This window comes from Opisthorchis viverrini, assembly GCF_000715545.1.
Source record: "Opisthorchis viverrini unplaced genomic scaffold scaffold181, whole genome shotgun sequence".
NCBI classification, from domain to species: domain Eukaryota; kingdom Metazoa; phylum Platyhelminthes; class Trematoda; order Opisthorchiida; family Opisthorchiidae; genus Opisthorchis; species Opisthorchis viverrini.
The window spans coordinates 234,567-252,663 of NW_008752072.1; the positions used below are offsets into that span (position 1 = coordinate 234,567).

The 18,097-nt window shown below is 39.8% G+C and overlaps 1 protein-coding gene across 1 annotated transcript in view; it reads left to right on the forward strand.

Annotated features, from left to right (window-relative positions):
• Positions 1-322: 322 nt before the first annotated feature.
• The window catches only part of T265_10847 (hypothetical protein), a gene marked incomplete at both ends in the record, with an annotated part of 102,250 nt that continues 84,475 nt past the window's right edge, over positions 323-18,097 (forward strand). The window contains one exon of the mRNA XM_009177332.1: positions 323-421. The remainder of the gene's footprint in view (positions 422-18,097) is intronic.

Genomic DNA, 18,097 nt, shown 5'->3' on the forward strand with positions numbered 1-18,097 from the left:
ACGTAGTTGCAGACAACAGTTTAAGCGTGCCAGCTGTTTCCCACGTTTCCAACGGTATGGCTGACCTTCCACTTATTTAGTCATAGATATCCCGTTAGATATTTTTATATGCGCTTGTATCAATGGCTTCGCATGAGTCGTGGGAAATTCAGTAAAACTATTTGTAGTCTCACCGTTATTGGTTATAATCAAATCAAGGTCGAGAAGTGAATGACCAATAGAATCTCAGATCGAGTTGCTCCGCAACATCCAATCACGAGTGAACGGAACAGTTTCCCAAATATTTGGCTTAACAAAGCACATCACCGCATTGGAATTTCGCATAAAATCCGCGTGTGTCGTTACTGCTTGCAAGCCACTATGCTCGTTCGGACCTTTATTGTTGTTCTTCGTTGGACCAGTTCCAAATTTTATGACTATAGTAAGTCGTTAAGTCATCTACTTTGATTCCTTTCTTCGACATCATTTCTGCCACGGATTTACCTTATAACAAATCATATGTGAAGATTTTCACAGTAGTAATTTTGAATATAAATTTAAGAAGGATCACTTGCCAGGTTTATTTTGGTCGTAAAGTATCAAATATGTTCGCTCGTTTTGTTGACGCAAAAATAAAAATTATTGAGTCACAGAAGCCACACTTGCTTACGAAGAGCTTGTAGCTGACACATCATGTCCACATGACTCTCCATGCATGAATTTGCGAGGAGTAAGTGGTTTTGAGGTCGAAAAATGCATGTCCCTACAAAGTGGAACAATCAAGGACAATAAGGAGTACACATCTTCATGATTGATTCGTCTTCTACTGATTAGACCAACAGCCACATTCGTTGCGTGCAAGCATAGCTAACCTAGGCTCGCTATCAGCGTAAGCTTCCATCATTTCCACAGTGGACTAACATTTCGACCACCCGCATTCGAAACCCTCATAAAAGCCACGAAATTACCTGCTAACCACGTGCTAATAAGGACATTTTAAATTTGACGAATAATCAAACAGCAATATCTCGAATTCTCTGAAATAAATGACGATGTCAAATTCCACCTTTTCTGAAGCATTTTAATTAGGGTATTCGCAGTTTTGGAGTAAATTCGTAATGCCGGTCAATTTGAAAACTAGCCCCTACGTTGAGTGACTGGCACATGTGTGGAAATCAATGAGTTGGCGATTATTTTCATTTTAAGTGGAATGCCTCTCTTTTGATGGTCAAAGGGTGAGTTGTCTGCTGAGGCGAGGTGATGTCATATTTTTACCGAATGTTCCAGCCAGAAAGACATCGAATCACGGATTTTAACTTAATTTGAGCGTTCCGTTGCCTGGTGTTTCTGGCATCAGCTTCTGAATGATATGCGCATAGAAATATGCCTCATAGCCGTAATAAATGCTATACATGACCAAATAGGGTTCCTTGATTGCACCTGTGTATGGTTGGCTAGGACTGACCTAGAGAAACTTAATGTACTACACCGAGGTCATGCTGAAGTTACTCAAAGGGATATGGTGCTTCAGAAAACGTTGGGTTCTTTAAAATGTTTTTTGACATCATTCCCACTTTTTTTACTAGAAACGATTTGTATCCCCAATCCTCAAAAAGGTCTCGGCTTCAACTTATTTATCTACTCCAAAATCTTCAGATTTCGCCTCTTTAGTTCTGATTAATCAGTGAAACGCGAACTAGTCACACTTACCAACCCCCCTGATCATGACATGGGTGTTGCATGATCGCTAAGGAACTCAATTCCAACATTCCATTTTTCGCAACTCTGTTTCTCGTATCAATTTTCCTTAAAACAGGAAAGGCTGTTATCTGGCAGAAGGTCGTTTGCAGGACGATCAAAATTCAAAACCATATTCAAAAAAGTCCTCAGTTATTTACTCATTAACGTTCAGTTATGGTGTTCGAATATATAAACTCCGTCCCTTAATTTGATTGGTTGCTTGATTGACTAACTGACTTATTGATTGATCGATTCACTAATTGACTGACTGACTGATTGATTGATTGAAACTAATTGTTGGCCACCCTGGATCCGATATTCCTGGGGTACATATTCAAACTGGGTTCTGATGTATTCCCGATAACTCATCTTTCGTTTCACTAAATCATCGAGGTGGATATTCTTCGACCGGCAGAAGACGTGCTACTTCAGCAAAGCATTTGAGCCTTGGAAACCAGATGAATTCTATAGGATCGCTTAGGCACAGGTATAAAGCAAAGCATAGATCAAAGTGGGAAACAGTCAGAGATAATCTCATCAACATCATACGTAACCTCGCCTGATTTACCGTGAAAGGAGCAAATTCATTGGGTGGTTAAAATCAGTCGAGATCTTGTTATATTGTATAAGAACGCTGAAATAACGAATTGAACGTGAGCGGCTGAAGACAGGTAAAACCTTTTTTGTTCGCTGTCGGTTTTCTAGGTTCTTTTGCAGATACCTGTCGCTCGTTTAGCAGCAATAGACACTGGAAGCGTTTTGGTTTGTTCGTTGTATATTTTGTCAGCAAACAAAAACTGAAACGCCTCAGTTACAGAGGGCCGTACTCTGTGTACTTTTAAGTGTGAACAAATTTGGGATTTAACCATACTCAGGAAGACAAACCAAACCAAAGGATGTTCTTGTATGTATCGAAGTTTCTCTTAGGCTACATTCCATTATTCTGTTGGCAGTCTGTGGTAACTAGAACGGCTCTATTCATTTGCCTCAATTAACGCCTGTCATCAGAACATCCGCAAAAACAATGGTGTTCTTACACTTGTTCTAGATGTTATTTGCTTAATAAGTCGTTTTTTTAGGTATTGATATATATATCCCTACTGAGATGATGTGAAAGCATCAAAGTGTTCGTCTGTTTGCAGTAGAGTGAGCGAGCTAATATCACATAATGGAAAAACGTACTCAAATTATCTTGGTCTGAATAGCATCTGTATCAAGCCAGTTAGATATCGTTTTAGCTTCCCCCTCCTGCGCAGGCCATTTCGAGTTGTGAGTTGTATTCATCCTGGTTAGCAAAGACACCTGCGTGCTTGGCTCCGTTGCGACAATTCTGGAGATTCCGTCCAATAAATGACAGGATAAATCCATTATGCTAATTTCGTGTTAGAAAGTTTCTGTCCCAACTGATATACTGTGCGACAAATGAATTCGATCTATCACTAAAATCCCAAATGCGCGCGATATCAATTGTGATTTACCCTTTCCTAAGGTATACAGCGATGCGCGTCCCGAGATTCTCTAGGGAGATCTGTACCGACGGCATTCTCATTAGTGGCTGGCCACAGTGTCAATCAGTAAAGCGTCTGCAGTCATCCCCATTGTAAACCACGGATCAAACGACCACTGTTCTTTCACTGACTGCTTTTTGCAAAAAGCACTTCAAATTAGAGTTTGCTTTCTCAGGACAGATGGCTAAGATACCGAAAGTCATTTACTTGCTGCAAGATTTATCGTATTTAAAGGCACGGGTTTTGGACTTCCCGGAAATATTTTTAATAAATTTTTATTAAACGGAGTCCTTATTCCGGTAGTTTTGATCATTTGTGCAGTGCCTTGAATAAAGATACTGTAACAAAATTATCTCTGCAAATGTTTGAGGAAATTTCATGTTCAGCAGTCACATAGAAATGGAAACATTTTTCGCCGCCTTCAAATTACACGACACTCCCTCAGACTTGAGAAGAGCACCACCGTCGCTACGTAGGGTCGCTAAGCCTGATCTACTCCAATCTGTCTAAGGATAGCACCGAAGATTAGTGGGATCACTTTCTTTACCAATGTCTCTGGTAGTATCGTAAGAAATTCATTATGAAAAACTGCAATTTTTCCATTAAAGCACTTTTTCTGGGGGCTAGACTGCTGACGAGACGAGACAAGATACAACACAGATTGTTCCTTGTTCATTGTTTCTGAAGAATTTTCAAATTACTCTTTTTTTCTCGATGCCTAGATATACATATAAAAAGGAGGCGTGCAGGAGAATAATTCAGAATTTAACCAGTAACCTGATATTAAATCAGAAGGGATCTGGCAGCTCAAAATCCTGGGGAATTTTTTCAATAAGTTCAGCACTAAGAAAGAATCACTCTGAGAGTAGCAAGTGGGCGAGATGAGGAACAAAACAGTGTTAACACTTCCAAGCATCGTGCACACTTGCGCTGCGCATTTGGTGATTTCAGGTAATCGTGCCTGCGTGAATCGGTCAAGAAATCGTACCAAGATTTGCCAGACATTTACATGTCACACAGAAGTTGCCTTCCAGGAACAGAAAGATTTTACCATACACTGGTAGAAGCCGAATGCGCTGTTGGATTATAATTAAGTCCTTTATTAGCAGCCCGCTAAAAATGACATGTAGATAGTACACAGTGCACGGCAAGTGGCACGAAGGGTGAGGTTTCGGATAATCAAGTTGGCAATATTAAATGAAAAAGGTCATCATATGAATGACCTGATCTTTAAAATTTAAGGGAAGTCCGGTCAAATGTCAACTGGGAGTAGACTATAACATCAAGATAACTTATAAAGTTAAATTGAGATTTTGGGTGGTCGCGGATAGTCACAAAGACCATAATAGACGAGATAACTTCAAACGTCCACCGCACTCCAGTGTGAGCACAATCTCGACGAACTTGGGTGGGTTATGTAGAAACTCGTTATATTTCACCCTAAAACGAAGACCATACTTACAAACGTGATATTGTCAAGATTTAGGGAGAATTTTTAGAAATTTAACCTAAAGTGCTGATAACGCTATGCATCTTTACGCGCATGCGAGTTACGGTACACTATAGTGTTCAGCAAGCCAGAATGTCGGTAGCATAGTGCAAAGATTGCTAACATAGTAATTTATGAATAATTTCATTGAAGCTACTTTGCACATTGGTGTCGAAACTCTTGGTGTTTCACAAAAACACCTACCCTGATCGAAATTCTAAGGCCCTGCCAACTTATCAGGCGGTAAACACTTCAAGAGGTATCGATTCCTACAGCGCTTTTTCCCGTCTAGGTTTGGATCGTTTTTCCTATCCAGTAAAGCTGATATTAAGGACTATTCCAACAAGCAAAGTTGTTTTTGTGAGCGATTATTTTCTGCTCAAGATTTCCTTATAAGAAGAAAATACCATAACAATGAATGTCGTTGCCAATGGAACTGAATTCATATTATCCGTTCAACCACCCACGTAGGAAATCGAGAACAGCGGAATAAAAATCCACTTTTTCTAGATTCCCATCCGCAGCATCATTAAGCAAGTAAGTGATTCTATTTTAGCAAAACAAACTTTCCTCAAATGTAAGACAGGCCATAAAAGGGACTGGTTTTGAAAAAAAGGACGGAACAAAATACCTAAGTGCGGCTAAGCATGCGAGTATAAATCAAAGTTACACTGCGGCATGCAGTGAAATCAGTTCGTCTACTTTGCCCTCAAAATGAACAAGAGGGCATGAAAATTAAACAAATATATGTCATCTGAAAATTAATATTTTTCACTGCTCCGACTATCAATTTATTTTGGAAAAATACTCACCAAATACCGTACTGCCACCGAAAAGAGTAACACAACCCTAGGCCAGGCAACTTTGACACACAGTTTGTCAGTGTTTTGTTGGCTTTGCTTCAAAGATTGAATTTCCAATACTCTTGAGATTAAACCATTACCATGCGACCGGAAACAATAATGAAAACCATTGAACGAGAAAAACTGAACACCCCAACCATCTTTGCTCAATTAGATTGATAAAAGACACTTAGCTGAGAGTGAAAGCTCAAGAGCACTCATGTTCTACAATGAGTTGAAAGTGAAGGATGTCGGTGATGCAAAAAATATGTAGTTAAACCCTTCCAGCGAATTCCTGCACTCCTCCAGTTGTGCTAGGGCAAGTGTGATAATAACGCATAGCGATAGTTTTTTTTAAATAATGTTTGTAGTCATGACAAATGAAAGAGAGTCAATAAGACCAACCTGTACTATGATCAACACCATTTGAAGTATTCATAGATTAAGTAGACTTAACACATTACCAATAGGGTTGCTGAAAACACATCGGCAACACACGACGGCTTTGCTCACCTTGAAGTTCACTAGGTAGTACACCCTCGAGGTCCTCTGAACCTTGTTCTCTACTTGAGCTCAAATTGGACGAATTTCGACGAATATTCTCATTTGCTCAAGAATTCGGTTTTGGCGTGAGAATCAACCGAATCCAGCCCAATCTCTCGTTTATGCTGGGACTAATATTTCATTTGCTCAAGAATTCGGTTTTGGCGTGAGAATCAACCGAATCCAGCCCAATCTCTCGTTTATGCTGGTCCAATTCATTGGTTGAATTATACATTCATCAGCGCTTAAGTTGAACAACAAATCATCGATTGTCCTGACGTGTTGTTGCAAAGCGCGGAGGTAGCTCCAATCAATGCTCCAGTCTCTGAGCAACAAGCAGCAGCGAATTCAACTAAACTGAAGAGTATACCGTGTTCACTGCACGTTATACTGTCAAACCTCCATTTAGGCTCGGATTCTAGCCTCAGGTAAACGACAGTTTGTCAGCCTGTGAAACCACTTCCCTATACATTCAACCGTATTCGATGGCTGGGGAGAGAATCCTTTCATGAAAAGTATGCGTCAACAAACCTTCATCTTAAAATAGTTACTGAAAAGTGTTAGGGCTATAACACTGCGAGGTAACAACACACTCAATCTGATCATTTAGCAGAAAAGTAGTGTTTTCATATTTATTTGTTTATTATTTATTATTTATTAGGAATTCTTAGATGAATTAGGAAAGAAGAGACTCAACACCTAAGACGTAGACAGGGAGATCTGTACATCAAACTCATCCCCGGCTTTTTCGTTGCGCCTCTCCATACATTGTTAGCCTGGTATTTCTCATTTGTCATGCGTCCTTTGAGTTGCACGGACCCATAGGCCGACTGCATGCCACCGCCAAATAAAAGTTAATTGTTCAGGTGGAGTCTGTTTGGACGACAAAGATTTCCTTTTCCATGAGAGGTTCGTATCATTTCTAACTAGTCTAGCTAGGTCTCGATGACAACGTCAATATAATTGGATTTGTAAACCAAATATTTCAATCGCCTGACCCTAGAAAGTTGCTTAAAACAAGAAGTCAAACGGAACGTTCCTGTCACTTTTGAGATTGGAAAGGTTATGAGTAGGTTTGTGGCACTTTGACCCACAACGCAAATTTATTCACATCGCATTGAAGATGTAACGTTATTCGACGTTAAAAATCTTTCGGCTGAGCAGTCCGGCCGAAAGAACAAATTGCTGTCTGCAATCCAAATATTTGCTTTTATCCGGTATATCTCATCTTATCAACGAATTGTATGGGAAAAGAAGTTACTTTTGCGCTAAAAACTATACTAAAATCCGGCTTATCTGGCATTTTTAGAAGCTTTCTGTCTCAGATACTGTGTTTAGGTCTGGATTATTTTCCACAGCACTCTCGAGTAGGCTATTGATTTTTAAGTGGGGCAGTTCTGATCGCTTTTTGCATATAGTGCGCACGTCATTTCGGTTTTCAATCAATAGACAACATTCCAAATTTAGTTTAAATAAATTACAAAAATAGAGCGTTGTTTTTAGCTGATCTTTTCTTGTCAACATGTGCCATAAACGACTGAAAACTCCTACAGGAAATATGAAAAATGCTGAATTAGATTATATCACTGCTGCCCAAATCCAAATGGTTGCACCAATTAAAGAACATTTTTCAACCGTGTTCAATTTGAAAAGCGTTTTGAGGTCTACTGGAGTTCGGAATCACTGATCTTCTTGAAGTACCATGAATATGAGCAAATATGCACTCATTTGCAAACTAATTTGGTTCTTTCGAGAGACTCACCTGAAACCCAGCTAAATCTCTCGTTTACGATGTTCTCAGGCAACTGAATGTGCTGCACCAGGCCGCCTCATGTTTCAGTCACTACGATATTTGAAATATCGCGATACATTTATATCTTTGTAATGAGGCGGCCTGGTGTATATTCGGCAATGCGATTATGCTTTATCGTCTTTCCCTCTTATCAAAGTTCTACTGTCATATTCTTCTGTGGATATTTATACGGACACTTATTTGTTTTTGGAGCAGTTTATACAATTCAGAAGTCTTTTGCTTAATATCTGGAGATGCTGTCTATTTTTGATAAAAAAACTTTTTATTAAGGCGATTTCGCTCACAGATGTTGAGGTATAGGTTAGTAGTTGAATATAGAGAATATTCAGCATTGGGAAACTGTGCGGTTTTTACACCTTCTCAGCAAAACGAAACCTTCCCAACAAGTAGAAATGGTGTACCGGCCTACCCCATTAGATGTACTGATTGGAACGTATTCTGTTTGACATAATCTGCATCATCTAACTACCAAGGAAGCTTGGTTTAGAAATGGCTATTGCAATCTGCGGAGATTTCTGTTTACGTGTTTTTTCAACATAAAACCAAAGGCGGCAACACTATATTAATTTTCTATACAATTATTTCGGTCAACACTGCATCGTGCTTTCGGGCAATTATTTCTATACCTGGTTTCAATCCAATAAATTCCCAAACCAGACATTTCGCTCAAGTATAATAGTCTAGATCTGATAAGAAAACTGTAAATTACGTGAGGTTGGCCAAAATTGATTGACAGGTTAGCAACGTTTTGCACTAATTACAGCTACTGCCAGAAAATTCTACTGGTGTATTTTTAATCTTCAAATAACAACCAACGAAGCATGATTCCTTGGGAAAAACGTACTTTTTCGTCACACCTCACAGCCAGCAGACCCATCATTTTGAACTTACCCCGAATGTAATTGTCCTAAGGCGCCGAGTTTGTGGTTTTCTTTTAGGGATGTCGGGCAACCGACCTTACTGTGTGCTCTGATACTACTCACTGATTAGCTGAGCATATTCAACTAGCATGCTCAATTTGATGCTTTATCTGGTCTCCACAGTTCAGTTGGATGACTCAGCATTTGAACATGACAGAGAAATCATCATTCTATGGATGCTACGTCTCCTTGAATTTACAAGGATATCCCAGTTAGTGAAATGAAAAACAGTCAAACACACTTAAAGATCGCTTTCGTGTTTGTCGATTGTTCAGTAGCCAAAATGTACTCGTTATCCTTATCAATCTGGTACTCTTGGATCAAAATCACACACAAAACACTAAGTAGAATAACATACATATTATAATTCTGTAGTTTCAGTGTGTCAGTGAAGTACACCATAGGCACGAGCATTTCCAATGCATTTTCTGTAAAAGCGATTTTAGTTGCGGGTAATAGAGTGTGGTTTCTATTGAATTACATGTAATTCTCTTCTGTTCACACATACAAACCAATTCTATTTCAAACTTCCGAAGGACATCTTTAGTCTATTTAGTTTCTAGGACTTTCCAATTTCGGGACCATAAACTTGGGCTATATGTAAATTTCTTACAAGTTGTAAGACATGAATATTTGATAGAGCAGGTAAGCAAAATGCAGTGGTTTCTATCCGAGCCCAATTCGTATGGTGACATATTTTCTGTGATCTACGATGTCTGAGGCAATTGCATAATGGGTTGCCTCATTAGTGGCACGACGTAGTCTGCTTAAGCGGTATATTATCTGACTTCGAAGATTTCCAAGCAAATTGCTTCCGGACCAGTTGAATACCAGTCAACAGGGTGCATTTTGGTTCGTGTTTGGTCAGAGTCAAGTCAAACGCGACAAAAGATTTGACAAATTTATATGCAATTCAGTTAATTAACATTGCGTTAGTCTTCCCATCTAGTAACTGTGCTGGTCTGATGCAACCCAAAAAGCAGCCGCCAGCAAAATATCTAATCGAGCAATCTCCTCAAATGTACTCGTCTAGATCTGTTAAGAACGCTATAAGTAAGTAGGGTTTGATCGAAATTAACTAATTGCCTAAAGGAGTTTTGCGTGGGGTTTACAGATAATGTCCTGTCAAGGAGAAGTTGACTGATTGCAGTGTTGCAGAATATCAATAGCTCGAGTGTGTCGCTTTTTGTTGATCTGTTCGCCCAGCTAATGAAACGACTGATTGAATTTTCAAAATTCAACGTCCAAGCTCGTTAAACAGACTGACAGTCAGTGTTCTACTGTACTACAGAAATGTTGCTTTATAGAGAATGGTGTGCACCTGTAGAAAGCTGTCACCTATTCTAACTTCTCGGTTGTTTTCTCGCTCTACGGTGTGCGAGATTTTTAAAAGTACAAATTTAACACTACGAATTAGATTTCATGATAGTCGCTTGTAGCGGTGTGTGAAATGTAAATGCTGGTTGTCCTAGTCATCAAACTTTAAGACATGTTAAGTGGAAATTTGACACTAGAAATTTGGCGTTAGTGTTCTTTTGGTGTTTCCCGACAAGTGACTCAACAATATTGTCCTCGTGTATTACATATTCTGATACTCCCCACCAGTATGTAAACTTGCATTCATTGGTAATTACTTAAACTACCCAGCAGACCCATCACATCGACTTCACACTCATCGTGGATAAAATATTTACCTTAAATACGTGTGGCGAGGAGATTATCCTTTGTATGTAGCGGAGTCTCTCTTAGGCTACATTCCATTATTCTGTTGGCAGTCTGTGATAACTAGAACAGCGCTATTCGTTTGCCTCAATTAACGCCTGTTATCAGAACATCCATAAAAACAATGGTGTTCTTACACTTGTCCTAGAAGTTATTTGCTTGATGATTCGTTTTTAAGAAACGACTTAGAAACGATTACCGTAAACTCCTTTTGAATTTACTGCATTCTGTAAAACTGAAGAATGTCCCCTGTTATTTTCCACTTACTACTGCTGAATCAGTATTGTGTTTCAAGTGACCTATGAAGCAACTCTGTTTGGATAGTTGGGTACCGTAACAGGAAAATGCGACCAAAAGAAAGGTAAATCCTTGTGAACGTGGTTCGCCTGATGGCAAGAGGTCACCAGAGCGGTTTTTGACTAGAGAATACCTTTCGGAGTGATCGTGCGTTCATCGGTGGGTTTCGGAAGCAATCTGTCAAATAACGATGTTCAAAAGTGAGAACAGTCAATACATCTGGGATTGAAATGACAATCGGGATAACAAATATTAATTTAGCCCATTCGAATAACCGACCATAAAAAGCACACAGTTTACTAATTGTGGTAAACTACATCAAAAATTTCAGGGTTGTACTAACGGGTCGTTTGTCAAAAGAGATAAGTCACTTTAGTTTTCTCCGACGCAATAGATCATAATCGTAATCTCTTGGAAATTAGCTGCACGTTTCAGTTGAAAAGGTTAAAATACTGCGTCTCTCCTAAATTGTTCCTTCTTTAGGTTCAAATTACACCGTTAGAGTTGCTGATTTCTCCTAGGGAAAATAACCACGTAAACGACGTGATAAGTGATGTTGGTCACGGAATTTTTTACAACGTAGAAAACACTTATTGTTGATTTGCCTTAGGGTGAACCAAACCGGTTGTGGGCTATGTTAGGTTTTAACCAACCTTATTAGTACTATGTCCATTCGAAAACAAACCACCCATGAAACTCCACATCCAACCATTTCCGAGCTATCACGCAGCAGCGCTAACTAACCGAGGAGACTCACGTGTTCATCAGGACAACAGCGTCTATGCCATGGTTGAAGCTGAAAGTACTATCTCGGAGGGATCCGTATTACGACACTTTAGATAACCTGAAATAGGCCTGCCGCCCAGCTCGAGAAAATACATCAGTCAACTGAAAGTGCACTTATTACAAGCCCATCAGATTCAAAACGCCTCCACGCCCACATGCCTATTGCTATATTTGGTGGATTGGCAAGTGCTCCGCAGCAAGGAGTTGTGAGTCGTCGAATATGAACAATACAGTTAGAAGCCGTCAAACATGGAAGTATATATCTCATCTTCACTGCGTTTTTGCAAAGCGAACATTCCCAAGTCTTCTCTTGAACTTTCCTGGGCGTTCTATAAAATCTGAATGATAATGAACGGACACTGCAAGACCGTTCCGTAATTTCCGTACTAACTTTTATCTTCTATCAGATGCGCGGGCGAATCATGGACACCAAACGATACAATACTGGCATAATTCATCAGTAGTATACACACGCGCATGAGCAGCAAGTAAAATGTTCCAGGAGGAGCGCATTTTCTAAAGGCTTGTCCCATCACCATTACGATGGTGATACTAAACCCCACTGGACGAAGTTACGTGCATATCTGTTTTGACATCACCCTCTTAGACCTAATAAATCTTTGAAGGGATGAAATAAACATTTATTTAAAAGCCCTGACCAAACTTTTTGAGTGTAAACCTCCGCATAGTTTTACCCAAAACTGATGGATATACTAACAGCATGGAACCAACCTCGATAGCGGTCTAGCGAACTGGTTATGTAGTACTGACTGGTGATCCCAAGGAAAGTTAAAATCCTTAGTGGACTCGCCCGGCGTTCCCATCGACTCTATGATCAGTTTCGTTTAACTGACTGTTTTGAGTCACACGGGGATTCCTGGCTAGGCTGAATATCAATTCACCTAGAGATATTCCCCATTTTTTGCCTCGAGTGCCGTTTTCCACAAGTAGATAACCATTTATTTTTGGCGTGAAAATATTTTTGTACTGTGAATTTCCTGACTGCTATTGCTACAGAAATTTCAAATACGTACTTCACCATCCATACCGTTGCAACCTGCGGGCTAAGCTATTTTAAGAAGCATATATTCGTGAAATACACCTGAAGTGAAAAGACGCCATCCGTGTTCGAAGTTAGGCTGGGAAAGGATATCGAGTCGGAATTAAGTCGTTACTGGAGGCGGCTGAAGTGTTTGCACATGATTCTCTCATACAGCGGCTTCGAAACAACCATTCACTCAAACGGAGATAATGACAATTATCTGGAGATTTTACCGGAGGCCTTTTTCAGAAGGGAAGATAAAGCAGGGTTCCCAGCCGACAGAAGTTTCCTTCCGGTTTGCGAATTATTAGAAGAGCGCCTATCATTCACCAGTTCTTGAACTGGTGGCCTTCAGGTACGTAGATGTACACCTTGACACTCGACCGCAGGTAGCTTGTTAACAGTGCGATTAACTTGTAACTAGAGAAAACAGAGAAAAAGCATGAGTCATAGTCAAGGCTTGCTCCAGTGTTCGTTGACCCCTCAAGTCACGAGTCCTGGCATGAAATTCAAAAGGAATGTAGAACAGGACAACCATATAATAGTATACGGTATGCTATAAAGTTTCTATATTATTTGTAAAAGAAATATTATAAAAACTTTCTTCATTGTATGACTCCGTCTCTTCTAATTCACTCAGATGATAGGACAGTGAATTTTTACACATGCAATGCTAAGTGCGGTCATGAGTGAACAAGTGAGTTTTAACGATCAAATCATCGCCTGTGTTTGCACTCCTGTAACATTTCACTGAATAGCACCTGAACAAATCAACTAAGTAGCTTTTTGCGTTCCACTTGGATAGACACAAATATGTGTCCGCATTTCAGTACAGGTGCTTGTTTCACGTGAGTCACACTGCATTAGTGGGAATTGGTAGATACAGTCGATTCCCTTTCATTCCCACAGGCACGCGTGTAAACGAATTTGCAGTAAACCTGTAACTTAGAAGTTAGCTTGGCAACTGCCTACGCCGCATTCTCATGTATCAAGACGCAATACAGTGGTCATCAACTGGATATTCTAAATGGCAACTGTTATACTGTTTGCATGTGGGATCAAAAGGCTATTGCTCACGTTATCCAAGCGCCCCTTCAGTAATGGTGTGGGGGAATTGGAATTCCAAAATCCCCAATAAAACCAAAAGCCAAAACGGATGGGGACGAACAGCCCCCAGCAATATAGCATTTGTGCAAACCAATCAGACACTTAATTTTGTCACTCATCTCTAGTCAGTGCCCGTTGGTACAGTTGGATATACACATAACAAGACATAGTATCTACCTTCTTACCACTGAGATACGTACATGCCTCCCAAAGGAAGGCTCCTAATGATTACATAATTCCTCTTGAATTGCTTGAATATTCCCATGGTTTGAAAAATAACACAGTGTGTTATTCCTCTTGAATTCACACCAATTAACATTTAACTCAGCCACGCAATTATAATGGTTTTGTTCCTATTAGGCTTTTACTCGGAAGAATGAGCAATACAGAAAGAAAACGACCTAAAAGTGCTTCTATCCTGACCAATAAGTACGGATGTCTTGGTGTCACAATGAACTTGCCGTCCACTTACAGACTAAATGCTGACATTCTAACCTTCTAGCATGTACCTAAGCTTTATTTTGGATTGCTTGCTGGCTAGGGTTTTCTTGACTGTTTTCCACCAATCGTGCTGGAATCACATCTATACCATCTATTTTTTAAAAACATTCGTTTTGGAAGCTTTGTAGGTTGCAGCCTCTGTTATGCTTTACAAAACATACGACACGTCAGGTCAGTTACCTGACGTCATTTAAATTTGACTACTTATCGACTTTCAGAAATCACATGATACAAGTGAACCCCATATCCATTATGTCCTGCAACCTGTATCGAACAGTGTGATTTAGGCTGAATGATCGATCGTTCATTTCGAAGTATTTCTTCTCGGACTATCAAAGTGTATAAACTCTTTCTGAATGTTCTAGATAATCAAAGGGAGAAGAAGGTCATCACGATATACATAACTGAAAGACAATCACAGTAAAAAAATGGAAATATTTACTAAGAAACACGCTATCATCGTTATCAGCATTAGTGCTTCTAGAGTTGGTCATTGTGTTCGCGTAAGACATTTGATGGCGCGAAACTTTCGCAAGATTGTTATCTAATATCCTACCTTGCCAGTCCCAGCAATCGGGAACAAAATTTGCTTATGGAATGTCCAAATGAATAGTCTCCAAACCAAGCAACTCTCATGATTTCTACCCAAGACGGTGTGCATGTGATTTTGTTCATCTTACCTATCGTTAATGCAGGCGTCATTGGTTGATTAATGGTGGCTCAAGTAGACGCCAGACATGCTGAAAGTGGAGCGAACAACCAGATTGGGCATGAATAGACTAGAAAAATTTCATGGAAACTACAATGGGAGTTAGGAAGTAATCTTCATTTTCGAGAATTCTCTGGATTCGCATGGAAAATTTTCGTGAACCTGAAGTTTATTAGGAGCGTGTTTTACCGTCTCTTTGTTCGGCGAATTTGTTCTATCTCAAAGGCAAGAGACACGTATTCAATACCAGAGTGTGGTGGGATAGCCAAGTCCGTCTCATAAACCTGATTCATGCTGCCCGGATACGGCTGTCTTTTATTATCAGTGACTTTCAGTGCATTCTGGACTCACAAGTTCGCCCAAAGTTTATCAATAGCCCATGCCTGTTTTCTCCTTTCCTCGAATTAATCAAGCAGGCTCAGGCCTCACCTGCTTGACCTCAAATTGATGACAAATACTCTCGATGAATTTGTTTTTGATTGGAGACTCAACTGAATCCAGCCGAATTTCGATTTTATCATATTGCACCATAATTGAATGAATTACCAGACGGCTAGTCTGAAGAGTGCACCTTACTTGCACCTTACCGTGACTTCAAAATCCTTCACTAAAAGCGATCCTGTTTTGATCATCACGGTCGTTTTTATCACTGCAGCAGAGTTTGCACGATTTCGCCCTTAATCAGACCAAGATTCATCCAGTGACTGGTTGGGAATAAATGGACTTGGTTTGATTTGCCAGTTTCTTGGACAGTTGATTTACGTAAGAAAAATTGGGTCAACATATTACGTTTGTGTGCTAAATGGCCACTGTCGCAGTGTCAGATTCAATATATCAAACGTGACATCCAATACTTAAGTAGTTAACTCAAATTTAAAGATCGATATCGGTTTTCATTTGCCATCGTCCAAAAACTCCGGGTTTCTTTGGATGGGGTTTTATTGCGCTGTATGTTTTATTCATTAGTTCCACACACAACAAACCGTGTGATTTCACCTCTACCTGGTTTACCATTTTTCACACACTCAACTTCAGCTTGACTACATTCAGAGATGTTCTTCATATTGATAATACGTGTAACATTATTGATTCATGAGGAAAGCAAATTTTAAATGTGGTCACTTGACTCCACAACGCTTCGCATACCGCACAAGGCTCTCGTGACATAACTCTGCGCTAATCGATTATTAACACTAAGTTGACAAGTAAATCTGCTACGGTCCTTTCGCTCCACAAAGAATTTTGTTTACAACCCTGTTCTGGCCCGAGGTTGAAGCTTAGGACGGTTTGTTTTTCGTTCAAAATTTAGTTAATTTGCCTTTAGGTGTGCGAACCACTGATTCATTCTGTTGCATATTTTTTCGATAACCAGGTGACAGACGCACACAGAGGACTTTCGGCAAAATTTATCTTTGTCGGTCATCCTGACTGGATCATTTGAAGTAAAAAAAAACATAAATCTGATATCCGGTAATGGGTAGCTGGCGACGTTATCCAAGCGATATAACCGAGTACTGTAGAAAATAAAACTGACTCCTTCGTGTTGTGCCATGTGTTTAACAGTCATTTCACTAAAACTGATGATGTTGAATCAAAAATGCCATCAATCACTCATAATTTTCTCCACAGAAACAAATGCGGGAACTTAAATGTCAGCACCATGAGAAGATTAAAGATGACAGCAGAAAATATCCGATATTTGGTCAAGCACTTTGGTGTGATTTCACGTAACATCAGGTACACTGCTTTTGCAAGCATCTTAAGTCTCCGAACAATAGACCGCTTAGTGATGGGCTCGATGCTACGGGGTCTTACAAGAAAACGTTTCCTGTCAGGCAGCAATTGTGGTCCAACCTAAAAAGGGTTTCGATTTTTCTATTCCTGAGTGATAACTGTTGTTTCAAAGTGCTCATGAGTGCCACCGCTGAAGTTTAACGGTTTATTCACTCAATTCAAAATTCTATGGAATGGGCTTTCTTGGAATCCAGAGAACATGTTTCTAGAACACTCATCTGTGGCCTCTAACATTTTGTTCATTGATTGAAGATCAACCTATGTATACGTACCCACAGAACTCAATGAAGACGTTTGGATCGTTGCTATTTAAGTAAGCTCTATTCGGAGCTAAACTTGGGACAGCTGTGTTGCTTTGGTAACCACAGGAAACGTGGTGCTTTTAAACTAACGAGGTCAAAGATGGTATTGCATAGCAGAACAGCTGAAAGATCATAAACGAGTTGATACAACGGCCATTATATTCTTCAAGGAATTATTAATAAACTACAGAAGTCAACCAGACTCAGTGCACTGATTCTGGTTGGTCTTTTATCATTCCATTGGATGACTATAACCATCTCGAGTATTTACATATTCGATATTATTTTTCGATGGCCGTAATGCTAACAGGTAGCCCACGATCCCAGGAAATTTCACACTGATAAGCCAACCTGGTCTAGTGGTTCCACGGCCTAACAGCCGTAGCAGACTGGATCTAAGTTACGATGCTCAAAGTGAGGTTGTTTTAATGATGTTAGGCCCAAATTTCATTCGAACTATTCACAGATGTATAGTTGGTTTGTCTTAAAACCATTTCAGTCCAATTTCACAGTCAGTCGTGCAGTTGCTGATCACATAATGAATTTTCAAGCTAAGCCTTTGCAGAAAACCAACGTTAACTTTTTCATTAATCCGGCTCATCATCCGATTCCATGCCTCACATCAGACACTCAGCTGTGTCTTTTTCAGGACGTTACACATGCACATGTAGACGCGTGCACATTGTTCATCAGAGGAAAAAAAGTAAACAGAAGCCGGGATTTAGGGGTAGTTTTTTAAGAAAATCCTAATGCAGATTATACCAGACACACGATATCGCAACTTTCCGAATTTTAGCCACGACGATTCCACAACGTTGCACAATTACTTTTAGGACGAGTCTTTTTATTGTTCAGATGCGCACAGTTCTTGTGTTGATGTGACTTCTGCTGGGACAAACGCTCTCCTGTTCTGACACAATTATGGTTTACCTAAACCAAAAGTGAAACTTACCAACCGATCGTATCGTTGACCGTGACAAGATTCGCAGGGCATGCTGGTCAA